Source organism: Mustela lutreola, chromosome 13 (genome assembly GCF_030435805.1).
Source record: "Mustela lutreola isolate mMusLut2 chromosome 13, mMusLut2.pri, whole genome shotgun sequence".
NCBI lineage: Eukaryota > Metazoa > Chordata > Mammalia > Carnivora > Mustelidae > Mustela > Mustela lutreola.
Genome location: NC_081302.1, coordinates 1,570,600 through 1,597,840, shown reverse-complemented (window position 1 = coordinate 1,597,840; position 27,241 = coordinate 1,570,600).

The window sequence follows — 27,241 nt, the reverse complement described above, 5'->3', positions numbered from 1 at the left end:
GGGGTCGGGGGGAGAACAGAAGCGGAGGCCAAGGGGACAGGCCCTGGTTTGCCGGACAGTCGGGGAATAGGAGGGAGATTCCTGGTGAAAAGTAATCTTTCCGATGGTTTTGTGGCTCCCACACGTGGGGTCCAGAGGCTGGCCGTGAGGCCTGAGGGGATGCAAGAGCTATGAGCGCGGATGGGTCTCCTCTGCACGCCCACACCACTCGGCACACGCCGGCCTCTGTCCCTTCTCTCTGGGTGTCAGGGCTGGTCCCCAAGGGCTCCCTCGAAAATGCCGCCGTGCCATCCCGAAGCTCTGACCTTCCTGGCCAGGCCGCTTGCTCTCATCCCGAGCCCCTCCTCAGGAGCGCCGGGCGGTCGCACACACCTGCCCGTCAGCCCAGGGGCCGCCGGCACGCACAACCTGGCAGAGGCCCCGGACCGGAGGCGAGGGGCTCGCGGCGTCCTGCTCTCTGGATGGAAGGCGGACTTGTCATTTTATGTGTGTTTGCTTTGTCTGTGGAGCAGGATTTCTGGTCTTGGCTTTGGTTTGTTTAGAAGATGACCATGGAAAGAAGGAGCAACCCGGGGTCCAGAGAGGTGGAGGCGAGGCAGTGGCCCACCGGGCGAACGCCGAGAAACCGGTAAATACGGCACCTCGAGCTCAGGCACCCGCGCTCTGCAAGCAGCTGCTGCAGGCCCGCGCCCCGGCGGCAGGAGACCCGTCTGTGCCTCCAGGGAAACCCGTGTTCTCAGGGACCTGTGCAGAGATGGGCTCCAGGGCCAGTTGGCGCCCATGCGGCATAGTGACTTTTCCGGGGACCACAGAGGTCTGGCCCAGTGCCCTTTACCATGAAGAAAGCAGCAATTCTGCGTGGAAGTCAGATGCTCCTGGCGATAGAGCGTCCTTCGACCCCAGGACGCTGCCCTGGGGGCTGCTGCGTTGTTTGTGCCTTGGAGGGGAGGCATGGTCTTCGAGCCCAAGGCCCTCTGCAGGCATAGCGTCCAGGACGGGCCAGCAGCCTCCTAGGGCACAGGAGGCCGGGCTCTGAGCCCAGACGCCCTGGGCAGGAGCCACCTGTGATCTCTCCCCAGCTGCCAGGCCCCCTCCAGACAGAGAGACCTTCCCCGGGGCAGAGAGCGATGGACGGGAGTCCTTCTGTCTGTTTGGCACTGATGATGGTGACAGCCACAGCCACAGTGACCACGGTCACCACCGCCATTGTCACCACCACCACCACCACCATCACTGTCACCACCACCACTGTCACTGTCACCACTGCCACCACCACCGTCACCATCTCCTGAGTGACTTCTCATGAAAGTTGTGTTGTGACAACTGGTCGTGACAGCCGGTCTTCAGCCACGCTGGGAAGCAGTTACTGTTCTCCTGGTTTTACTACAGGAAACAGCAGCTCAGAACCCGTGGGTCCCTTGCTAGGACTACACAGGTGTCTGGAGCCGGGGTCAGCCTGGAAACAGGGTGTCCTCTCTGGGAAGACAATACCGAGGACGGCCGGCCAGGCGTCCAGCAGGCCCCACTCGCCACTGCCCGTCCGTCTCCCTCTTGCGTGCCCCCCTGCCCCCGTCTTCCTGTTGGTCTCACGGCGGCCTTTGTCGCGGGAAGGGGGGTGCGCAATCCCGTGCTTATTAAGCTTCTCCCGTCCTGCTCGATGCTGTGTGCTCTCCCTGAAAACGCAGGTGGATGAGAAGGTTTAGGAAAACCCATCTTTAAAATATAACTCTTTGTTCTTTCTCTGTGGACCATGGAGGCCTCTAGAAGGAGGATCCATAGACAGCCATCCGACCCGAGGGCATGAGTCAACAAGATAAGTCCCCTTGCTAACGGTTCCCCTCTAAAGACTGAGCTGCCGCTGGGAGACCATGGCAGCAGACTCCCTTATGTCCACTGACCTGCCAGCGTGCTGCCCAGAACGGTCCCTAGTTGTCACTGTCACATGCCCGGGGCTGTGCTTGCTGACCAGTCGGGCAGCCTGTGAGTCCACCAAGGACATCTGCTCTGGTTCCCTTTTCACAGGTTAGCACGTGCAGGGAGCTTGGCCCCGTTCCCACAGCGGGTGAGCCCCCACATCCAGGCGCATTGGCCTAAGCCCCGTGACGTGCCGTCCAGGGACGCAGAGAGGGGGCAGGGGGCAGGGTCTGGCCGGGAGCTCCAGCCGCAGCTTCGCCAGAAATAGTGGTGGAAAAGTGAAAGCCGAATCAGCCAGCTTTCAGCCACGCGGCCGCACGCACGGAGAAAATCCTGCTCTAAGTAACTTTTCCCACCGGCTTCAGGGAACTGCAGCTGCTTTGACGTCCCAGAAAGATACGGGAGGCCGTTTGGGTGATTCTGCAGGAAACATCCTAATGATGAAAATGATGAAACGAACCACAGAGTCTTTCCTTCCCCGTCAAAGGTCACGGCGGCCCTGCCGCCCGCTCGGCTCTCATGGCGAAGCGCGGCGTCCGAGGGAGCGCCCCGCAGGCCTCCCCACACCCGTCAGAGAGCAGGTGGCCCTGGGGGCACAAGTGGGCTCTAGTCCCCGCTCCTGGCCCTGCGGCCCTCCGAGGGCACCCGGGGTCACTCGGGGGCTGGCCATGCTCCTTGGGAGGGCACCTTTGTGACAGGCCGTCTGGCGTCTCCTGCGCAGTGTGCTTCCCGTGCGTGTGGACGGGCCCCGCCACCCCCTCCTCTCTCTCCTCCTTCCTCGTGCCTTTTGCTCACCGGGTGCCAGCCTGTCCACGCAACGTTGCCATAGACGTCCACACGCACGGGGTAAACCACGGGCACCGCCTGTCCGTCCACCGGCGCGCTCATCTCTCGACGGAGTCTGGCCCGCTGTGTTGGATGTAACGGCTGATCGTCTGGGTTTCTCCTTCCCTGGTGAGGTTTATTATCCACTGACTTGGTTATCTGGTGCTTCCTGTTTCTCTCTGTGGGTCTGAGCGGTCTGTTCTCCTCCCGCTCTGTTGCTCCCGCCTCCACCCCAGGACTCCTGGCGTCTCCCTCAGTCGTACGGTCTGGAATCCTGCGAACCCCCGGAAGCCGCCAGCACCTCGCACCCCTCAGTAGGTGGGGAACAGGGCAAGGCCCGAGCCTCCCCTGCCCACCCTCCCCGCCGGCTCTCAGGCTTTGTGGACGGGACGCTTTTGCTCCCGGACTGCAGACGCTCTGCGCCGCTGCGTCTTGTCATTTCCGAAGGGTCCACCGAGTGCCTCTTGTCGCTTCCCGGCTGCGGCATCGGCCTCGTTCACACATGGGTCCGCCTGTTTGCCGGTAGTTTGCTGCTGTCTCTCCTAGTCCCTTGCGACCACTGCTTCCCCAGGAAGGCGCGCTGGGGACTCGACGACTCGTGACCATCCTGCCTCCCTCATGACACGGGACACGGCGTGCTTCCTCCCGGAGTCTGTTAGTCCGTCCTGCCTCCTTTGGGCTCCCAGGGCTCCCCGCGGAAGCCGATGTCCGCCGGACTCGTCCACCTCTGCTGTGTGTTTGTCCCTCACTCCCAAGGCTGGACGGGCTCCTCTCTTTACCTGGACACACGCGGGTCACCCCACGCCAGAGCCCCCCCAGAACTGCAGAGCACTCTCCCTCTTCGGCTCATCAGCCCGCGGGGCTCTGGATGCCCCCCTAAGCCTTTCTCGGCGTGTCCTTCCCTGCGCCCTGACTGCCCTCGTGCCCTGCAGCCCATGGGGTGCACCGTGGTCTTCAGACGGACCCGTTCTCTCCTCCGGTTCTTTGATGACATCTTCGGGGGCTGTGGGTGCTTGAGATAAGAAGCAAGTCCAGGGCTGGACTCAGACGCGCCTTCTGGGTGCTTCCCCGGCCGTGCTGGCCAAGACCCCTTGGGCGTCACCTCCCTGCAGCTCAGGGGGCGCGGGTCTTCGCCAGGGGTCTCCACACCCACGAGTCTCCAGCCGCTGCCACAGTCGTCGGCACGTGTCCCCATTCTTCATCCTTCCCTGCGTGAGGAGGTGCCGTGCGGAGGCCCGAGTGTCCACACCCAAGCGTCCGTGGTCGCCACAGGCAGCTGGCACAGCTGGAAGCTGACAGGACGCGGAGCCCGTCCAGCTGTCAGCAGCGGCCGTCCAGCCATTGGGGCTCCGCGATAAGTAACGTGTTTTAGCTGTTTTTTTCCTTTAATCCTCATGATATTTGCTGAACTTAGCATTTGTGCTTTCTCTTTTCAGATGAGACGGTGCGTGTGGCAGGACCTGACAGGGCCCCGCGGCTCCGAGGAGGTAAGCAGCGCCGTTGGCCTTGAACCCAGACCTGCCGGCTGCCGGGCACGAGGCTTTCCCGCGCCCGCGCTGCTCTGCGGTGGCCCAGCCTGCACGGTCGCCTGCTGCCTGTCTCCCCCGGCACGTGAGCCCACGGGGGGATGCCTCTTCCGCTCTCCGTGGGGGCCTGACACCCGCCCGCTGCAGGGACGGCCAGAGGGGCTCTGAGCAGGTGCCCACGAGGGAGCAGAAGACCCTCCCTTCTGTCTGTCGGAGACAAGAGGCTCCTTCCCGAGGTGTGCTCCTCTGCTGGCTTTGCCCGCGAGTCCAGGACAAGCTGAAAGCAGGCGTGGGGACTTGGGGATTAGCCTAGCCCTGCAAATGCTTCTGCATCAGCTGGAGGAAATGGGGTGCTGAACCCAGCGAGGTCGAGGCTTGGAGAGCTGGCCTGGTGGCCAAGGCTGGTCCTCAAATGAGCAGCTCTGTTAGGGCCGGAGCGGCGCCCCAAGGCAGAAGGTGGGGTTCTGGACGCCACAGAACAGAAAGTGATTTCAAGGCTGATCCAGTGAAAGGAGGCAGCGGGTGGCCCAGCAGAGCCAGGGAGCAAGCAGGGGGTCAGGACCCCAGGAGTGGGAGTGAGTCCAGGGTTGCTGGGCTGGGCCGGGCAGGGGGCCCGGCCCCATGGAGGGAGCCCAGAAACCCTGGGGATCTTTGTGGAGAGAATGGGCTGGGCAGAGTGCTGGTTCCCCGAGAGCAGAGGTTTGGGCCGTGTTCTGCCCCCAGTGCTGTTCCGCACCGACCACCCGCCTCGGGCTTTACCAGCCAAGCTCTAGGGCTTCCTGCAGACCCAGTGGGGACTGGGACCCTAGGGGACAGGGCCTGCCTGTCCCCAGCTCTCGCCCCCAGCAAGGCTGCCGGGAAGCCAATTAGCACTTGAATGAGGGGCTGAGCTGCGGTGATCTTTTCAATTCTGCTTTTCCTCGCAAGGGAGAAAATTTTAGAAAGATTAATGATTGTGATGACAAATACATTTTAAAATTAGGGGTGGCACGTCTTTCCTCATCAATTTCTATTCTTTGGGTCATTAAACCTTGAAGTTTTAAATGGAAAGACGCTCGCTGCGTGGAAGCAGGACGTCGGAGTCTCAGGGCGCGTCAAGGAAGCTCTTCTGCTCCGTCTTACCTTCTGTGGCCGTGACAACTATGTTCCGTTAAATCTGTGCACAAATCTGTCCAAAAATCTTTTTTCCAAAAAAGCATCCCGTTGCTCTGCCGGGACCGCCTGTCGGTGCACACACGTTCCGTCCTGAACTCCGGCTGGGGCTTGCTTTCCACATCTCTGACCCCAGGGCCCTCGCGGGCGGCACACATCCTGGGACCCTCTGGTCCCACATCCACACGTGTGTGGCACCAGGTGCAGACCTCACCGCCCTCTGAGCCGCCTGTGCTAACCAGTCTGTGCAACGAGGAAATCTGGTGGCCACGCGGCTCGGCACACCTTTCCATGGTGAAGCCCATCTCCACGCCCTGAGCTAGCACTCGGCCATCCGCCAGCTGACCCCCTCAAGCTAGTGCCTGGCCATCTGCCAGCTGACCCCCTTGCTGGGAGCCTCAAGAAGCCAGAGCTGCGGTGATCAGATATTTTGATCAGGTCAGGAGGCCCGACTGGTGAGCGCCCAGGTCCGCCCCACAGAGCCGGAGCAGGCACCTGTGCACACCTGCCCCGTAGCCCTGCCCCCTCCACTCGCCCAGCCGCGGGGTGGCAGGCATCCTGAGGGCTCCCCGTCCTCTCTCTGCTGTGGCTTCCCATGTCGGCAGCCTCTTGCTTGACTTTGAAGTCAGTTCCTGGAGTGTCTCTTGGTAGCTTATCACCTCTGCTCCATGGGTGAGGCTGTGTCCCAGCATGCAGGATGTCCCTTCTGGGCCCAGACCCCTGTCTGTGTCACACTGGCCCCACCAGCCATCTGCCGCCCAGCGTGGGCCAGCCACTCAGTGTCTGTGGCTGTCGCTGGGCTACAGTTCCCTCTCCTTCTTCTGCTTGGCTCTGAGCTCAGTCCCACGAGACTGGGCAGGGGCGGCGGCTGCCAGGATGCCCACTGCCGGGGCCAGTACCCATATGTTCTGACTTTGCTTAGCAAAGGAGTCGAGACTGCGGGGTGTCCACAAGCAGAAGGTCCCAGCTCCCCGAGCCCCTCCTTCTCCACCCTGCTTCCCCCACCAAGCTCCCACTGACTGGGCTCCCACACCAGCTCCACATCCCCACGGCCCTGCCCAGGACCCGCCACATTCAACATCTCTGTTGAATGAAGGAATTCGAGAAAAACCAGCAGAAGGGAAGACTTCCACGGCTTATGGGTGCCCGTCACTGGGCCCCTTCCTGGAGCCCCACAGCGGGAACTGGGGAGCAGCGCCCGGGCAGACACTCACCTGCTGACAAGAACCTCGCAGGGGTCCAGAGGGAGCGTCTCCGTGGGGCACCAGGGCCGAGAGAGGGTGCTCCCTCTGCAGACCCCCAGAGGACCCAGCTCACAAGTCCCTGACCGGGGAAGGCACCGTTCTCCTGGTGCTGGCCGTGCAAGTCGTGAGCTGGACTCGGGCTGCCTGCTGTGGGGCCTCTGGCCAGCGCCCGTCTGAGGGACGCACCCGTTCCAGTCCTTTCCTCTCTTTCCTTTTTCATGCCGGGGTGGGCTTGTGGGCTTGTGGGATAGCTCCTCTGTGTTCCCCACGTCCTATGCCACCCGAGAAGTCCGTGATTACACAGGGGGCCCAAACTCCCATGTTTACCTACTACACCCTCGTTAAGCCTCTAGGAAATGATGCGGAGGTATGTTGTTTTAAAGGGAACGAAGCCACAAGGGCAGAGCAAATGCGGCCGGGAAATAGGGACTCTTGGAAGCCAGAAAGCTGGTGGATGAGGGTAACTGACCGAGGATGACGGAGGGGGACCCGGGGTGCTGGTGTGCGGTCGGGGACAGGATGCGGGAGATGGGCATTCCCCCAGCTCCGGGGCGGGGGCCACCCGGCTCCACGAGAAGGTGGGACTCGCTGGGCCCAGGCTTGCTGGTGGGCCTGGGGCCAGGAGGACTCAGGGAAGGTCGGTGTGCCCGTCGGAGCCCCTGGTCCCTTTCTCTGATGGTCTTTCGGATCGCTGGCCAGGAGGAAGTCCGACCTCAGGCAAATCGGAGGGTTCCTCTCTGGGGACACCAGTGCACCGAGAGAAAAGACTCTAAACACTGAGGGTTAAAACAAGTAAGTAAAAGGATCCTGGTCAGAGCGCTTCTCAGCAGGAACGTTGGAAAGTAGGAGACCAGATTTTATGGGAAAAACAATTCCCTCCGTCGAACTTTAGCTCTCACTAACTCTCAAACCAGACTACATTTTCAGAGCCATGATTGCTCGGTAAACCTATCTCCCACCCACTATTTTTAAGGTCCGGCGGGAGACATGCCCCACCTAAAGTAGAGGAAAAGCCAGATTCAGGAAACTGGGGCCCCAGAGGGGAGCGGCACAGGCACGGGGGAGGGGGCAGCTGTGGGGCCGTGAGAGGACCCTCGCGATTCCTACGGAGTGGGTGGATGAGTCGGGGACGGAGGCGCAAAACACCAGCTCGGGGAGAAGGCCGACGAGTGCCGTCCTGAGGGCGGGGGGTCAGCCTGTGCCTGCAGACAAAGCTACGTCCTTGACCTCGTAAAATGTCATTTCCTGCTGGGACCTGGACTCGGGAGTGGGAGGCTCAGCACTGGGCACAGGGGGAGTGAGCGTGACGGAAGGGAGGGTCTGAAAGCCCAGCCTCCTCCTCCTCGCGGAGCGGAGCGGGAAGTCCCTCCATGAAGCGGAGCTCGAGCGTCAAGAGACAGCGGTGTGAGCGTGACATTCAGAAGCGGGAAGAGAACTGGGAGACCCAGCGGCCACAGGACTGACCCCGAGTGCCCCTGGGGACAGGACTGGGCGCTGGGGGCTGGTGGCAGGACTCAGCTGTGTTTGGCACAGCCAGTCGAGCTTGTAGACTCTGGTATGTGTCGCGGAGGAAACAGTTGTTTGATGTTGAAGGATGAATAAGGGGTACTGGGGCTCCAAGTGGGGTTTGGATGGACACGCCCCGGAGGCGTGGCCGCTGGCTGAGTATCTGGCACTGGCCAGCATTTTCCCGCCTTCAGACAGCTGACGAGTGTGACTAATTCAGGCCCAAGGATGGTTGTCTTTTTGCAATTAGCTAAAATTGTGACTCGTTTTTATTATCGAATTATTGACTATTCCCTAATTATCCGTGTAGACCTTGCAAAAGTTGTGAGAAGTGGTTAAGGATTACACAGGGAAAACGTCGAGATGCATTTGCACAGACCCGTAGAGCTGTTTCTGGCTTTATCTGGGTAGCACGGAGCACTTGCCTCGCGGGCACTTGGCCCCGGGGAGCTGCTTTCCCCGCGCGGCTGACTGCAATTCCACAGAAATGGCCTTCATTGCCATGCTCGGTTGAAAGCTCTTTGGAAGATCCGCCGAACTAGAAAGAAAGATGCTTCTGCCTTCCTTTCCGTCTTCTCCCCCGAAGAGACGGCCATGCACTCGGAGCCCCGTGTCCTAGCACCGCTGCCTTGGCAGCCCCTCCGGAAATCCCCTCCGTCTGAGTTTGAACTTGCTGCGAGCTCTGCCCTTTCCGTTTCTCCAGCTCACACGGCGAGTCGGGGAAAGGGGGCGGAGGGCCACCCTTGGATCGGCCCCTACTAGGATTCAGAGCCGGTCCTCACACACCCTGTCACTTTGAGGACAAGAACTCAAAGCTCAGAGAGGGTTAGTAACTGGCCCAAAGTTGCGTAGCAAATGCACGGGTGAGTAGGGTTTGGAACCCAGGTCCTCCTGATGGAGAGCTGGCCCTTTGTCCGTCCTGGCTACACGGACCAGCGTGTGATCCTGCCAGGGCCTCTGCCCTGCCCTCCACGTGCTCAGGGGCACCGGGGCTGGCTTGCTGTGAGGCTCTGGTGGACCATCCTGGGAGCCCTCAGAGCTGTGGGGCACAGAAGGAGGCAGTGAGCTCCGCCTACTTACATCTCTCTCGCGGTCCGTGCTCTTAAGCCACCTGCTTCTCCCAGCGCTGGCTGCTTAGGACTCCGTGTCGCTGGCGTCTGCGCTGTCTGTAGGACACAGTCCCACATGAAGTCACCGAAGAGAACCTCAGGGAAGGCGGGAGGCTGGGAGGCTGGAGCAGGTGCAGAGAGGGAGGGCGGGGCGTTCTCATTGTCCAAGGTCATTTGCACATGAAAGGGTGTTCCTCAGTCTTCTGTGACAGAGTCTGCAATGCACAATCAAATGGAGACCCCAGGAAGCCATCCAGAGCCTTCTGTGCGGGAACGTGGGTGGGGGGCCTCGGGCAGCCTGACTAGGGCTTGAAGTGGTCTCCTTTGTCAGGTAGGGCCCACCTTCTCCTTCCGCGGTGGCCACAGGACCCAGCCTTGAGGAAACACAGACAGGACAGTGTCTGCAGCAGTGAGCCCGTGGGATCTGGCACACCCACACTGCGAGATTTGGCTCTCCCGGCGGGGGAGAGCCTGGGCCGAGGACCCGGGGCGACCCCCACCCGCCCAGTCCTCGGCCACCACGGCAGCCTCAGAGCAGGCCTCCCTGGGGAGGAGATAGAGCAGGGAGCCTTGCCTAGTGGGGGAAGGGGGCTCACGGGGTGGTGCTTTGTTCAAGCCCAGCTACCAGACCCCGGGGTGCCTGTGTACACGGATTACACGGCTCCAACATGTGCGGGGCCCCGCCCCTGCTCCGCCTCCGCACGGGACGTCACGGGATGCTGGCCTGAGTCTCATCCCCCCAGAGCCTACCGATGAGGGACTGTTCCAGGCCTGTCTGCGCCACCGGGACATTCTCTGGGAGCAACACCAGCTCCCAGAGCAGACCCCGGGCAGGGCGTGGCCACTGCCCCCACTTTCCCGTCCGCGGGATTCGAGTGAGTGGTTTGGTTCTTGGGGAGCCTGTGACGGCCTTGGGTCTGGCACCCAAGGGAAGCATGTTGGAAAGCGCATAGTAGGACGGACACACTGAAGTGGGGGGGGTGCTGCCTCGGGCTCTTCAGGGACCCGTCACTTTCCGTCCTGATGCCCAGACTTTCCTTGGGAATGCATCCCTCCCTTGGGGGCCACTCATCTCTTCCTTCTGGTGGCTCCCTTCCCCCGGGGACCCGCCTGTCACCTCCCCTGCAGAGCCAGGCAGGCTGCACCTAGGTCGTACGCCCGCCGGCAACAGCGGAACCCATGACTCGCTCCGGTCACGAGCTCCCAGTGCCCGGAGGACCATGGCCTGGGGCTAGCCCGCGATGGTGACCACGGGACGGGAAGGTCGTGGCCGGCATTTTAGCCTTGATGTCTCCCCTCATGGGAAACAGTGAGAACCTGGGTCCCACACCCCCAGTCTGGATAGTCAGGATGTCAGATCTTCTCCCCGCTCGGCCCTTCCACCTGCCGCCCCCTGTGAACGGGGCCTTGGCGCCCTGGCCTCTGAGCTCCTCTGGACCTTCATGAGGGATGTGGTTTTCGGTGAGAGCTGCTGGGTCTGTGCCTGGGGTGCTCACACGGGTGGCACAAGAGCCCATCTCAGGGCTGAGGGAGTCGTCCACATGTCCATGGACAAACATGGCCGCAGCCCAGCCTGTGGATGGTGACACATGTCACTGTGGGGGCAGCTCCAAGCCCACGGCGCTGAGTGGAGCCCAGGATCCCTGGCTGAGCCCGGCCTGCTCTCCTCAGCTCCGACCACAGGGGCGCCCACAGGCCTGCAGCCCAGCTCATCACCGCAGCCCAGCCTTTCTGGCTGGTGCTTCCGTTCCCGGCTGCACCATGTCTGCTGGTGCCCATGGTGCCGCAGGACAAGAGGGGCTCACAGTGGACCACAGGGCATGGGTAGGGTGAGGCATCGGCTTTGCTTTCCGCCACCAGAGGGGGTTGGAATTTCTCCAGGGGTGATCAGAAATCTTAACATTTTATGGAAGGAGATAAAGGAAATTGCATTTTCACTTTTTAAAGGATCTTTCCACCTGCTGTGTAGTGCAAGTCCAAGGCAGAGGCCAGCAGGTGCATTTGAGGCTTGAGAGAGAGTCGACTCTCAGTGGTCCTGGCGAGGGGGAGGACTGAGAAGCCCAGAATCATGCTGGGGTTTCTGTGGAGCTCCTCCTGCCCGATATCCCCCAAGGGAGCTGTATCAGCCCCTGCATCCACCCCCAAGAGGAGTAGACACTCACTGGCCCCATCAAACGCCAGCGCCGCACACTAGGTGCTCCATGGCAGTGTCAGGAAGGAGCAGGGAGCTGCCCGGGGTGCACGCCCTTTTCCTCTGCCTAATGGGGGTGCTCTGTGTCCCAGAGTCTCCTTCAGTCAGGGTCGGATTCCCGCGGCCTACAACAGCACCTGGAACCTCACAAGGGCTCGGTACTGGTTAACCAGTGTTGCATCCCGGGACAGCCTGTCCGACAAGTGCCTGTCGCTGCTTCCTTTTCCCCCCGCAGACACCTGGCAGCTGGGGGGGCTGGCCCACCGCCTGCCTGCCCCGGGCCGTCTCCACCTACAAAGCCCTTCTCAGTGGGGACACACCCGTCCCAGGCTGCAGCATCTTTTTTCATCTCCCGCCCCTTTCAAGACCCACTCTACACACCCGGTGTCCACACGGGATTCTGCAACCAGGCCTCCTGGTCCCCAGGCTCCCTCCCAGGGAAGGCCCTTGGCTCTGACCTCCGTCTCTCCTTCCTGTGCTCTCTGGACACTAATATGAGCCCGCAGGAGCAGGAACGGCCTGATTTTGTTCACTGTTCTCCTCCCCTAGCATGTGAGGCCTTAACACCACTTAAACCAAATAGTTCTCTTGCCTATTTCCTTCAACGTGCAGCACACAGCCCTGGGCATTGATTGTTGGTGGCTGTCTCCTGTCACTGGCATGTGAGGCACCCGAACCATAAGCTGTCCTGTGAGCAAGTCTGCACATAGTAGGGCCTTTAGAGGGCACTGCGTGAGTGGCCTAGCATGCAACCTTTGCCTTACCGACATGGGGCTTCAACTTGCGGCTTTGGTTAGCAGTCCCGTGTGAGTGAAAATGCAGCCCTTATTTGTGCAAATGTGTCATTCTCTATCCTCACTGTGTCCAGCAGCGGGTGCTGCCAAGTCGGTGACACGGCAGCTGTCCAGGCTGAGTGTCGTGAGCATGGCCAGGTGGGAGACGCCGCAAGCCCTGGTGGAGTGGGAAGGGGGGCACGACCTGCACCCTGAACCATGACCATCCCTCCTAGTTGCATGTTTACTGAGAAAGTAGCACATGCCCTGTTCCACAGGTTGTACATTCATATTCATGCGTAACACTCATGGAACTTAACCTGTAGGTGTCCATTGTGGATGGGGGTGTGGGGGTCTCTGGTCCAGAAGGTCCTCGACTTCCAGAAATTGTAGCCCAGTAATGGCACACGCACGGGCCCACCACCATGGAAACAAAAATTCCACTTTTCACAAGAATACCTTAAGGGACACAAAAATTGACAGTGCTGTTGAGAGTAAATTTAATGCTTGTAGATTTAAACGCCAAAGGGATGATTATACTAACAGCTGTAAATATGCTAGATGTTATTTCTAGAAAATTGTAGAACATAAATCAATGTTAACCATGCTGTGGTGTGCAATTAATGTTCCTGCTTTGACTGGAACGTGACAAGCAACACCAGGGGCGTGAACGGCAGTAACACTGTTGGTGCCAGGGCAGCACCCTACAGACCACACGGGTCCATGGGGCACTGGAACAGCTTTTGCCCTGCAGGACACCCACTGTGCCCATCTGTCCCAGCAGGCTGTGGCTTGAAATAAGCCAATACGGGAGTATTTACACTGGAGAAATTGGAAACCTTACAAGTCAGTGCTTTTCTCTTTTTATCTCTCCCTTTCCTTCTCTTCCCTGCCCTTCGAGAGCGGGTTACAACACACTTACAGCAGCACGCTACTGCCGGCAGCCACCTAACTGGAATTCACCCCCAGGTGGTGCTTTCTGCAGGGAGTCCCTGCCCGGTGCCAGTCCTCTGGACCCCAGCGCACCAGGACGGACGGAAGCACTGAGCTTCACGTGGTCTAGGGACCAGTACGTCGTAGCACGATTTATAATAACTAAACTAAGGGACAAACCTGGGCCGTTCCCTACCCCACCAAGTCCTTGCCGCGCCCACTGCTGAGGGTAGGTCCTACCGTGTCGGTACATGGAGGATAAGGTTTGGATATAGGACCGCCTTGCATTTAGAATTCCGGTTTCGGAGTGACCATATTTAAGTGAAGTGATGCTTTCTATGGAGTGTCCCCCGAGTATACGTTTGCAACAATGATCGAGACCGTCCTGTTTGTAGGGTGGCATCGGTGCCGCTCGGCTGTGGTAGTCCTCTCGCGTGACTCACGAGAACATGTTCCCTAATTGTTCAAAATCATCTCAGGACTGGTAATTTCATAATATAAATATTTTATAGGTGTAATTCAATTAATCTCGAAAGAAAACTATCTGTCGGACGCATGTAAACACACCGGGTAAATTGTACGTCTTCATTTCTTCCACTCCGATGGTGGAGGCCGTGGAGAACAGCCGACAGAAATGGCACCAAAGAGCGTATTCCCTTTTTATCGCCTGTCAAATTACTGCTCCGACGCCCACCGTCGGTGGGGAAACATTGCAGCGCGCGCTAGCTAGCACTGGAACGCCAAGTGGGAGTTGCGCATTGAGTTTAGGTAATGTACCAGAAAACATTGCATGAAAACACTAATTTTCTCAATATATATTAGTAGATGTGGCGTTTACCAACGAGAAGTGAGGATGTTTTTAAACAGTTTGTTGACTTGAAGTCTTGGCCAGGCTACACACAAACGCTGTCTGGCTGGTGTGGAAACTGGGCGCAGAGGCCGCCTTCGGGCTGTGAGATCTTGGCTGCTCCGCTCTGCCCGCCGGGCCCGGGACGCCCCCGTCACGGGCCCCTCCTCCAGGCGCACTCGCCAGGTTTAGGGTGTCTGGCCTTCCCACCACGACCTCAGACAAGCGCCCGGGCCCCTCCCGCCCTCTTGGCTTCCCCCCGGCCGTGCACACCCGCTCCCAGCGGAGAACCTCCCGCACATTCCCCCTGGGGCCGGCCGGGCCCAGAAGAAGCCACAGTTCCCATTAGCCGCGCATCTCAAGCCGCCAAGCAAAGAGCTGGTTGGATTTAATGGACGTAGCCTGTGATCAAGCAGCGTTTCCCAGGACCTCTCTGTCTCTCACGCAGTTTGTAGGAAACCCGGTATTCGGTCGTGAGGAGTAATCGTTGTCTGAGAGCAGAGGGGAAGAGCCCACGAGATGCCGGCTCCGGCCTTGTGCAGTCCAACTTTCTGCTGGGCTCTCTCGGACCCTGCCACACGGACCCCCGCCACACGGACCCCCGCCACATGGACCGACTGTCGTGTCTGCTGGGTTCCACGCTCACGCATATCTCAGTAGTCCTCATTAACTAAGCGCAGAATAAGAAGGTCGAGATCCAAGATGCCCTCTTGCCCCGCAGCATCGCCAGAACCCCGCCGGGCCATCTGTTCCCTGCTTAGCTCGGGGTCCGCGCTGCTGCGGACACGGGCTCGGGCCGCAGCCTGGGACCGAGCTCTGACGCCCCAGCCCCGAAGCCAGGCCCCACTGTCTGACTCCAGCACCGGGCCGCATCAGGCGCTCCTTCAGCAACCACACGGGACAGCGGCGTCTGGAAGCTGCTGAGGACAGGACTTCCAACCCTGAAGTCCTCTTAAAGCCGAACAGAGGTAGAGTCTCGAGGGAGGCTTTCCTGTGGGATGAAGAGTCTGCCCAGCGCGGTGTTGCCCCCACCCCCCCAGGTGCGTGGCAGCCACTTCTGTTTGCCACGTGCATCTGCAGCCTGATCACTGTCCCCACACGCTGCCGGCCCCGGGACCCCGGGAACTGGTCCACCTGGAACATCTTCAGGGGTTCTCCCAGGAAGGAGAAGGGGATTGTCTCTCCGTATAATGTGTTTAATAAATTAAGCACATTTTATGTAGATTTTATGTTAGGAAAATATAACTTTGTGCGAGTTTCTCTTTTTAGAATATTTGGAATATCTGTAAAACCTGAAGCAGAAGATAAAACCATCCCTTGTCTGCTCTGCAGACAGAAATCGTTGATACTGGCTGTGGTCCACCCACCCGGGCATTTCTCCCACTGACGTGATAAATCTCCCGAGAGTCTTTGGTTCTGCAAGGTTTTTAAAACAGAAAGAGTTGGGGCCGACTCTCAAGTGCTATGAAACTTTGTAACAAGAGCCTGAACAAAAACAATGTAATCCTGTGGGTCCCCCCGTCCCCCAGGGGGTCATTGGCCGACTTTGGAGATATCTGTGGTTGTCTGGATGAGGTCGATTCTGGCACCCGGCGGGCGAAGGCCAGCACCTGCGGCGCCCAGGACACCCCACAGCAGAGCTTCATCCAGCCAGACCATCAGGAGGGCGGCCCGAGAGAGCCAGTCCCCCTCGCCGTCCCTGACTGTCCCCTCAACATCCCCGGATGGACAGTCCTCACTGTCCCCAGATGGTCCCCATCGCCGTCCCCAGGCAGTCCCCCTCACTGTCCCCGGGCAGTCCCCCCTCACCTTCCCTGGATGGTCCACCCTCGCTGTCCCCAGACGGTCCCCCTCGCTGTCCCTAGGCGGTCCCTTCCTCACCTTCCCTGGGTGGTCCCCTCCCTGCCACGCCCAGGAGGTCCCCTCCTCGCCATCCTCAGATAGTCCCCTCCTTGCCATCCCCGGGCGGTCCCCCTCACCATCCCCAGATTGTCCCCCTCGCTGTCCCCGGGCCATCTCCCTCACCGTCCCTGGGTGATCGCCTCAACGTCCCCAGGTGGTCCCCCTCGCCATCCCCGGGCGGTCCCACGGGCGACCTCTCCCCGCTGCCCTGCGGATTCACTTGCACCCGCATCTCGGTGGCCCCGTCTGAGGTGCAGAGGCAACAAGGAGACTGCCCCAGGCCCGGAGAACCGCGCAGACCCCACCGCGGCCGCATGTCCGCTTATCATCTAGTCCTTCAGCGTCCGCGTGGGCGAGGCCTCCCGCGGCTTTTGAGGTGCGGTGCGGACGTGAGCACTTCTCCAAACCGCCCCCGCCGGCGGCCCCAGCGGGCGCAGACAGTGCCGCCGCGGGACCCCCCCAAGCGCGTGCCGAGCTCTGCCTGTGCCACGGCGAGCCGCCGAGCGGTGGGCGGAACGCGGACTTTTCAATAAACATCGTTTGTTACAGCAGTTGGGTGTTTTAGCGTTATATGGCAAAATACAAATGGATGTTTTTTTAGTGCTCCTCTTTTAAAAATCATTTTTTTCAGGAGCTTGACTCATTCCTTTTATTTTAAAGGGTAAAAATACTCTGATTGCCGTTGTATTGGTCCATGGCTTCTGAAGAAAAAATAGGTACAAGTAATCGTCCCACCGGGTAGCATTCTGAAAGAAACGTCTAAATTAAACAACACTTAAATTAAAAACTCTTCCCTGAGGACATCAGCAAAAGGAATGAATTGATAGTGACAGATTTTGTTTCTCTCACCCCAAATTCCTAGGGACAGTTTCATGCTATGTCAGTGAAAATGGAAACAAACAAACCAAAACCTTCCACAATAAGAATTAAATTTTCGAGTCATAAAAATTGATTATTACCCTGAGAGTCAGTGCCACAACGTGTGTGTGTTTATCTCTGGTCATGGGGGTGGGGGTGGGGGGGTGTGAATGTGTGTGCGGGAGTAGGTATATGTGTGTGTGGGTGGGTCTGTGATTGTGTGTGGGTGGGTGTGGGTCTGTGTGTGCGGACGTGTGAGTGTGTGGGTGTGTGGGGGTTGTGAGTGTGTGGGTCTGTAGGTGTGTGGGGGTGTGCGGTGGGTGCTAGAGAGAAGGATCTAACCAGGAAGGTCCATCATTTGAGCCACTCAACACATGTAGCCTTTACAATTTAAGTTTGATGATTAATTATTTAAAAACAAATGAAATGTAAAACGTCATTCTTCACTCGCACCTGCCACGCTTCACCCACTCTGCAGTCCTGCTGGCTGGCGGCCACCGCGCGGCCCTGGACAGACGCGGACTCCGCCGGCCCCGGAGGCCCTGCTGACAGCGCCCGGATAAGTCCCGCATTTCTAACTGTCCGTTCCACACGAGGCGGGGCTCTGCCGCCGACCTCTGACTCTTTACTCGGTCGGCTTCTGTGCGTGAGGAGCGCGCCGCCATGTCAAACAATGTGGCATAATTTTTGCAATTGTAAAAACGTTGTCATTCTTGAAGCCTTGAGCGAGAGCCCTCTGATTTCGTATGAAAACACTTTCAAATTTGGCCTTACCAAGTACACCGCCTCGAAGGCGCCCGGGTGGCTCAGTCAGCTAAGCACCCAACTCTTGATTTAGGCTCAGGTCATGATCTTGGGGTTGTGAGATCCACGGGGCTCCGCACTCAGGAGGGCGTCTGCTTGTCCCACTCCCTCCCTGAGCTCGCTCGCTCTCTCTCTCAAATAAATAAAATCTGAAAAAAAAAAAAAAAAAGTACTCTGACTTTGAGGGCCCATGACCTGTCCAGGGGTCTGAAGGCGGCCAGCCTTGCTGGGCATGAAGAGGAGCTCGCAGGCGGTGTCCTTGGGTCAGGGAGGACCCAGCGCAGACCCCAGGCACGAGGGGCCACTGTCCCCCCGCCTCCAGCTCTGGCAGGACAGTGGGCGCAGAATCCAACCCTGGGTCATCCGGGCGTGTGGAAGCCCCGGGGGCCACCGTGCGGCTCCTGCAGGGGCGGTGGTTGTACGTGAGGGGCGGGGAGGGCAGAGAATCCAGGGGAGGACGTGGAAGCTTTTTCTCGGTTAGGAGGTTTTCTACCAGTTCCCTTCTTTTCAGAAATAGCAAGGACAGAATAACCAAGCTGACCCGGGACTGACCGTGGGTGACTGTGTCCCCTGCTCACTTGCAGCTTTGCTTCCTGCGGTCTCCATTGGCGGGGTCAGGCCGGCGACTGTGTCCCCCGCTCGCTTGCGGCTTTGCTTCCTGCGGTCTCCGTTGGCGGGGTCAGGCCGGCGACTGTGTCCCCCGCTCGCTTGCGGGGTCAGGCCGGCGTCGCCGCCTCGCTGGGCGTTTGTCCCATCGACATCCCAGGACGGATCAGCGCAGGTGGAGCGGGCGTTTGGGGAGAGAAACCGCGTCTGTGTCACTTCCTAGAGAACACTGTCGCAATTGTTCCACACGTGCTGTGCTCGTCTCCTGCTGTGACTGATTTACAAATTAACTTCATCGTGGGTGAGTGTGGGTAGGACAGAACGTAGCGTGTACAGGGTCCGGCACTACCCATGGTTTCCGGCGTCCTCTGGGTGTCTCAGGGCTGCCCCACCCGCAGATAAGGGGGAGACTTGCACTGCGTGTGCAGAGCGCACATGGGACGCGTGTTTACCCCGCAGTGTGGCGGCGACTGTGGCAAGAGCCAGCTCCTCGGGCACGTGGCACAACTGGCCTTTCTTCTGGCGTGAGCCCGTTCAAGATCTCGCCTCTCAGCGGCTTCGGAGGCTGCCGTAGCGCTGACTACTGTCTCCGCCGTGCGCTGTGTCTCTAGGACCGCGCCGTCCTCTGCTCGTGCACCTGTACCCTGGGAGCAGCCTGTCCCACCTCCCCGCCTCGCAGCCCCTGGCAGCCGCGGTCAGCGCTCTCCCTCCGTCTCCCTCTGGGACCGCGGCTGCCTCGATGCCGCCCGTAAGCAGAATCGCGCCATACCTGTCTTGGCTTCGCTCGCTGCGCACCGTGTCCTCGGGTCCCAGCCGTGCTATCGCGGATGGGAGACGCTCCTTCTTCCTCGAGGCTGATTACGATTCCACTTGCGCGCACGTATCGAAAACGGGATCCCAAAGAGCGACCTGCATCCCCCTGCAGTGGGGCTCACTGCAGCACTGCTCGCCGGACCCGGCCAGAACGGGGAACAACCTCGGGCCCCGCGGGGGGATGAATGGGTAAAGGTGTGTGTGTGTCTCCAGGGCCGGGGGAGCTGGGAAGACCCGTCCCAGCCGGCAGCCGTCCCGCTCTCCCACGGCCCTCAGCATCCTTTGTGTCACCCGCGCAGGCCTCGGAGCCCTTGGTTGGCAGCCCACCGTTTCCTGCACTGGCCACACGTCTTGGAGCCTCAGTGGGGCAGCTTCCCTCCTGCTGGGACCAGCCCCAGGTCAGGGGATCTGGGCCCTGCAGGGAACCTCCAATCCTGAAAACCACAGTCCCCGGGGTAACAGCCCTCACGCTGCAGCATGGGGACATGCATCTGGGCGGTGGTGCTTGTGAACAGGAGCGTGGCCCTGTGCGTGGGTGTGCAGGGCGTGTGTGGGCGTGCGTGGGTGTGCGGGGCGTGCGGGGCGTGCAGGGCGCGCGTGGGCGTGCGGGGCTGAGCTGCCTCCCGTGCAGCTGCTGGCAGATACCACTTTGCTCTCGCTTTGTTCCTCACAACCTCTTTGCACTGAACTCCAGATGCAAAGGGAACCGGTCACAAAAGAAGGATCTGGGTTAAATGCTGAACAGGTTTAAAATTACCGCTCATTGTGTGGAAGCAGATGCGCGCCTCAAACAAATGCAAAACATCGAGGCAGATGCAAAAGGGAGGGCAATTTGAAAATCGGATCCTAAGTGCTTGATTTTGTGGGGGGTGAGCGAGCTGCCTCCCCCGGCTGGGGGCTGGAGGCTGGCGGGCCAGCTGCCCCGAGGGCAGGGAGAACCTCCCGCATGCAACTCCGCGTCTCAGCTTTCTCGCTAGCAAGGGGTCTTTGTTGCTCATATCTTAGCAACTCCTACGGAAAGGAGCACCAGGAGCCCCGAGCTCTCTCCTGCTCTGTATTTTCTTGAAGAATGGCTGGAGGCTGCCGGGACCTCTCTCTGTCCTCGCCCCCACACCCCCGCCCCCGCCCCCCAGGAATAGCCAGCACTCGGTCTCGGTCTCGCCTTGGGGCAGCCCGAGCTGCTGTGCCTCCCTTACATCCTTGGCTACATTTGGCTCACATTGTTGCTTCTGTGTTTTGCATGTTGCTAACAAGGCCGCCCTCCCACCATCTGGCCCCCACCGGGCTCCACCGGCAAACGGGCTTCACTTGGGACCCGTGTCCCTCAATGTTCCCACTGCTTGTAGAACCGGGATCCGTTGTCTTCTGTTTTATAGTGGCACCCTGGAGAAGGTTCTGGCCCTTCTCAGTTTGTAGTGGGCATTTTAACAAGCCCCAAGTTGTACCTCTGCAGGGTGGACACTCTTCCTGGAGGCTGATGAGGCCTCAGGGGCCCAGAGGGAACACAGCCTTCCCAGGGCACCCATGGGAGCAGTGCCCGGCCCCAGCCCAGCTCCAAGGCCACTGCCCCAGCCGAAGGCGAGGGCCCCAGGCTCACGGCTTGTTCTCTCTCCTTCTCAGTGTTGTAGTGTCAAGACAGTATTTGGGGGGAAAGTCAATAGGTTACTTACAAAATCTGACTTGGGATCATTTTCTCATCCTAACTCTGCTCCAGAAATGTTTTGCCAAAATGACTGAAAATTAGCTCTTGGAACAATGACCTGCTTTGTACTTTGCCCCTCTTTGTGACTTACCGGACCTGAATGCTGCTTTCAGAACCAACTCCCCGCGCCCATGCATCCTTCACGTGCCTCCTCCTGTGACCCCTGTGGTGTCCACTTATGGAGTCCCCGACAGGGCACGACCCATGTTGCGTAACACCAGTATCTCGTTCACTCAGCACGCGCTGAAGAGTCGCTTCGCGTGGGCTGTGCTTGTGGGACAGACCACACATGGCAGTGAACCTTGCCCTGTGCCGTCACAGGCAGAGACAGACGTCAACACGGGCCTGCGTGGATGGCAGGTGGGCACCGACGCGGCCGTCCGTCCGCTGCTCAGGAAAGCCTTCTCTCTGAAGGGGATCCCACAATCCAAGTGGACCTCCGGCAGAGGGGTAGAGTGAGTGCAAAGGACCTGAGGCTCAGGGGATCCCAGGAGGCCAGTGGAATAGGAGTCAGTGGACAGGAAAGGTGGGAGGACATGCCTCTGGGTCACAGGGGACACTGGCGTCCGTTCTGGTGAGAGGCACGGAGAATTTCCACAGAAGGACCTGACTTGACCCTCCAGAGCCTCACCCCAGCCTCTGTGTGACATGGGGCGGGGGGGCTTTGGCAACAGCTCAGTGTGAAGGGAGGCCAGGCTGGACGCCGGATGGGGATGTTGTGCTCGAGAGGGTGAGACGTCCGAGACCTCTGTGTCGTCCAAAGGTCCAGCACACAGGATTTGCCGAGGGCATGCAGTGAGGGGCAGGGAGGTCGAAGTCGACCCCAGAATCTTCCACCTGAGCACCTGGAGGAGATTTCTCCTTCCCCATTCCTTCCTTTCTTCCCTCCTTCCTTCTTTCTCCATGCTCGGGGAGTCCTGGGGAGTCCCTAGTCGGCAAGGAGCGGGACGGTGCCCAGCCCAGCCACACCACATGCAGCAGTGCGGGAAGGGGAGGAACGATGGCCAGACAGAAGGAGCTATCAGAGGCTCGGACAGACAGAAGGAGCTATCAGAGGCTCGGACAGACAGAAGGAGCTATCAGAGGCTCGGACAGACAGAAGGAGCTATCAGAGGCTCGGACAGACAGAAGGAGCTATCAGAGGCGACAGCCGAGCCGGGTGGCGTTGGGGACTGTGGAAGGGGTGATGGCGGGCAAGGGGGTCGGAGCAGAGTGGGTGCAGGTGCCCCGACAGGAGGAGTTCATGGAGACCCACAGCCTGCCTGGGTTTGCTAACAGGGAGCGGTACAGCAGGGATCGCTGGAAGGGACGGGGGACGGAAGAAGGTGGTGGAAGTCGGAGCTCTAGGGGCGGCTTCTGTGCTCAAGGGAGGAGCTGCAGCAGGAGCCGGGAGAACCGGGGAACGCCCGGGCGGGGGACGCTGTGGTCACCAGAGCAGGGACCACCCCATCGTAGGAAGGACCTGAAAGAACAGGCTGCTGGAGACCGCGATGGGAACATGGCACGGTCTTCTCTGATTCTTCTCTGATCCCCTGTCCCTGTGCCGCAGGAAGCCAGCCGGGGAGGAGCGAGGAGAGGGTGAGGGCAGCCCCGGGAGAGAGCAAGGCGCCCTGCAGGGCCGGAGGGGAAGGCCCTCCAGGAAGGCCCCGGCCAAGACAGGCTGGCGGCCCTCGCGTTCCCGGCGCATGGAGGGGGCTCCAGAGCTGCCCCCCAGGGACATGGTCCCTGTTGTCCTGAGAGTTGGAAGCTTTGCAGGAGGTCGCAGAAATGGCTTTCCCCGGCTCGGATCCCTGCGAAGCCGACTGAACCCCATTTCAGTGTCCCAGCTCCTCACGGGGGGCTGCTGGTGACCCAGCACTTGTCCTCCAGCGCGTGTCTCCTGCAGACTAGAAGGTCAACGCTCAGGTTGAAGACGCAGCCGAATGTTGCCAAATTAAATTGCTGAACAAACTGTTTAACAACTTCGGAAGCACAACCATCATCCGTGAAGAGAATATCTCCGTCTTGATCTGAAAATTGATGTTTTGCACATGGACCTATCCTTACTAAAGAGGCCTTCTTCCTAGAGAAACAGTCCCTTGGGTGAAGGCTTTTTAGAGGATTAAAATCCCACTACATTCCTTTAAAGGCAAGTGTAACAGCTGACTGCATCTCCTTAATCCCGTGCCTCTGGACCCGTCTCTCTCGGCCACTTGACCTAGGCCAGGCTGTGGAACGCGGCCCGTGTCAAGCCAAGTCCCAGCGCCGGGTCCCCCATTCATCCCAGTGGCACCTGTCCCTGTACTGTTCCTCACCGACCCTGATCCGCTGAGAACTGGAATGAGTTCATGCTTTGGGGGGAACTGCTATGAGCTAAATGGTTCGCAGGACCAAGAGTTCGTTTTGCTTCTGGAGGGGAAGGTGCCCCGCAGAGCCGGCTGAGCCCAGTGAGGCACAGGTCCTACACTGAGTGCCGGCTCTCTGGCTTTCCCGTGCAGACGCCCCGTGTCCTGTGAGGAGATGGCCCTGGCGCTGCTTGTGCCAGGCAGGGGCGAGGGCGGGAATGCTGCAGGTGGCTGCAGGGAGGAAGGGCCACCGCAGGGCGGGACACCTGAGGGTGTAGAAAGGAGTCCCGGCCACAACGAAGAGAAGCTCCCAGAACAGGGAGTCTGGGCTGAACCCAGGGAGTTTGGGAGATACAAGGCGTTCTTTTTGGGAGAGGCAGGGAGCACACAAGCTCAGCAGTTTCTCTGTACCTTAGATGTTTGCGATGTGAAGATGTTGGAAAAAGGGACAACAAAAAGCTGTTCTTTTATTCAGATGTGTGACCGATGAGGACACGGCCAATGTCCCCAGATCCACCAGCCGGCCTCCCAGCTTGGCCCCGGTGGCTGCTGGCAACATCTGCAGAGAAGCAGCGTGTGGGTGGTGTGATGGTCCCCCACGTGGTGCCGTGCTCCCGAGCAGGGGCCCCGGCGTCCAGCCTGGCCTCCCTTCACACTGGGCTGTTGCCAAAGCCCCCTCCGAGGCCCCTGGTGCCTCGTTTTCCTCTTGTGGCATCGAGAGGAGGTGATGCCCGTAGTCACCTTACCTCCCAGAACAAGCAGGCCTTCGGGGTGCCCTCGGGAAAGTTCTTGCTGTACGTGGCACTCTGCAGCCTAAACACAAGAAGAAATGCCATTCTAAGCATCGTTTCCGTATTGATAAAATCACAGTTTTTCACAAAGTTGCGTTGAACCCTAGGACCATGGACCCTTGCAACACGGTGCCATTCTATATCCCACCAAAGCCAAAAGGTGCCCCCATGCAGCATCCGTGGCGTGCTCACCGGGGGAAGCTGGAGCGGGGTTGGAGTGCTTCAGTCCGGGGGCGGTTTTCTGTGTACACAAGGCAGAGCAGAAAATTGAAACAGAGGGTTCCTGGAGGAGACGCATTGTAGTGCGTGTGTCGCAGCCCGGTCTGTCCTTTATTAAGTCCAGACACGATGAAGAGCCCTGCTCCTCCCAGGGTGTGGACAAGTGGGTGTCTAGAACCCTCGCAGACAGCAATTCTCTTTCTAAACAGCGGCGGCCGCTGGGCCCCAGCCCCCAGACAGCCCTCGAGTGCCCGTAAATGTCATGCACAACACGGTCAGGTATGAGTCACACGCGGGGCTGGGGAGGGGCCAAGACACAAAGCAACATTGTTCAACAGCAGCCCCACCTGAAAGTGCGTTTGCAAAAGCATCTTCTCTTCCCACACTCCACTCTCCATTAGCAGGGAGCAGATGGGGCCCAGACACGGGGGTGCGCCCCAGCCCAGCGAGGCTGCCGAGTGGGAGACCTTCAGGGAATTAGGAGGTGCTGGGCCCCTCCTGACATGTGGGACGCACACCCAGAGAGGCTGACTCACTCACGGGGGGGGGCTCCTTGTCTCCGCTGATGAGACTACAAGCCGCGTCGGCCACACCGACTGTCGGCCGCTTGAGACGGGCTCCCTTTTCCTCCCGGGTGAGCCTTGGGAAGAACTTGGCTTCTCGGCGGAGACGGTTCTCCAGGCGACAGGGGGTTAAGGCTGAGCGGAGGGCTATCTGCCTCTGGCCAGGGACGTGATGGAGAGAGGCAAAATAACACACAACCCCCCTAAGAAATGCATAAATGATTGAGCTACAAGGAGTATCAGTCACTGAATGCACAACTGAGCAAATCATCCCGCGGCTCTCGGCTCCTTACTGAGGCCGTGCACGTAATCGCCCCGCCCACTCCCAGGGTCTACTGACCACAGCCCAGGCCACACACAGCTGCCTGGAGAGTTGAGGCAGCCGCCTCCTCCTCTGTCCTTCGTAGGCACTCAGCCTCAACATGGCGGATATGGGGTTGCTCAGCTTGGGTTAAAATTTGGGAGCTGAAAGGGGCAGCAGAGGCCACCAAGCAGAGATTGCTGGCCTGGGTGGCCCTGTCCCCCCAGGGGACACTTGGGACTGAGGGTGGCCTTGGGGAGCCCTCCTGGTGTGTAGCACTGAAAGCAAGGACGCTCCAGGACCTGATCCAGGCTCAGTGCTTGCAGATGAGAAACTGAGCCTTTAGGAAAGCAAAGGCTCCCATGTTATTTCCAGAAAGAGCTGTGGAGCTGGAAAGAAGGGGAAGGAGCAAGGACTAACCTCGTCCGGGTGCCGCATACTTGGCAGACCCCAGGCACACAGGATCCGACCCCTCTCCCTCATCACAGCCTGTGACATGGCTCTTACCATCCCCGCGTTCATTACGGGACACCGAGGTGGCAAGAGGAAGTGAACTAGACAGAAGCACGCAACTGGGGAGGAAGGGTGTGGGTCTGAACCCGAGACTCCAATATGCGCACTCCTCTCACCGTACAGGACAAGCACCAAGGAAGCTATGCCCACCCCACTATTTTGCTGAGTGCCCAGACTTGCTTTTAAACTGAGGCAGCCTTTTCCTAAACCCACCTAAAGGGTTAGGAGGATGGTGATACATTTTATGTTCAGATGTGTTCGGGAAATACTGCATAGCATACCCGCCTGGGAGGAGGAAGAAGAGGAGGAAGAAATTCATAAGGCACTGAGTTGTCTATAGCAAAGATTTTCCATAATTCAGCATTTTGACTCATCTGGTTACCAGTGACAGGTGCGATAAGCAAGTTGGGTGCCACTGTCCGAGCCAGTAGTGGCTCATCTTGTGCAACAGCAAGTGTGAGCGTAAGAGCACACGTGGGAAGGCTGTTCTTCTCACGTCACCAGGAGTCCCGAGGTTGCCGCTCTATGGTTGGTCTGACCGCTCAGCAGCCTGAGGACGGCCGTCTACAATTCTCCTGAGCCTTCTTCCTGGCGCAGAATGGCTGCCGTGTCACTGTGATCTCCATGATGTCCATGTTCAAGGCAGAAAGGGCAAGCATGGCCAAGGGGGAGGAAGAGAATGTGTGGAGCTGCCAACCTCATTCATCATAGGAAACACGACATATCCCTTGGCCACTCCAGCAGCAGCGGGACTGGGAAATTTGAGTGTTTGGTTTTCCAGCATTTATGGCAGAGAAGGATAGGAGTGGAGACATTTGGGCCGAGGGTGAGCCAACCTACTGTGAAAAGCGGAGCCTTTGGTGCCCTGTCCCTGGGGTCCCTAGAGGTGTTGGGGTCAGGGTTCTGACCGCACAGTCCCCCTCCCGATGCAATGAATAGGAGAGTGCTGCCGATGTGTGCTTCATGTGAGTAATTCACATTGCTGTATATCTCCGTGTGACACGACACAGGCCCTAGATATCTCTTGTTTTTCTAAGGAATCACAGAATGAGCTAGCAAGCAGGTGTAGTGAGGCCATACCCCAAAGACTTCACTTTCGCCCCCAGAGAGGAGTCAGTGCTCAGCATGTCTTCTCAAGGAGTGGGGCTCCCTCAGGGGCATCAGCCATCGGCTTTGGCCTAAGTCTAGAAAGGGCTCTGGATCCACGTCCTCCCTGGACCTTTCCAACAGCTGTGCGCTCAGAGCAATGCGATCAGTGACCTGGTGTGGCTGGGAGGAAGGCCCCCTGATAGACGGGGGCCCATAAAGTTGGTCCGTGACTCCCAAATGGGTGATGTGGAGGCTACCCTTGGAGCAAGCTCAGTGCTTCCCCGGGCACCACAGACAGCTAGTGGGCGTTGAGGGCACAGTATGGTTTAGATCCAAAGGAGACCCCACTGTCCTTGGGGGGTCCATGGCACCCGTGCAATGTGGGACCCAGCACCGCACAGCCACCAGACCCAGAGGACAGCCTCCCTGGTCCTCATGGGCAGAGCACCCCACCCGACTGTCTCTGCCTCCCTGCCCATCCTCTGTCCCGTCTCGTGTCCCTCCCTGGCTGCCCACGCGCGACAGAGCCTCGCAGGTCCTGTGAGACTAGAAGACAAGCAGGAGGAGGCTCCCGAGCTGAGAATGTCCTTGGAGGAAGGCGCCGGAGCCGAGAATGTCCTTGGCTGAATGTTAATCTAACGTAAATGTGGCTTTGAACCACAAGGGGCTAAAGAAACTGGGTGCCACGGCCTGACTCTGCTGTCACGAAGCCTGAAGGTGGAATGTTCCTGGTTTC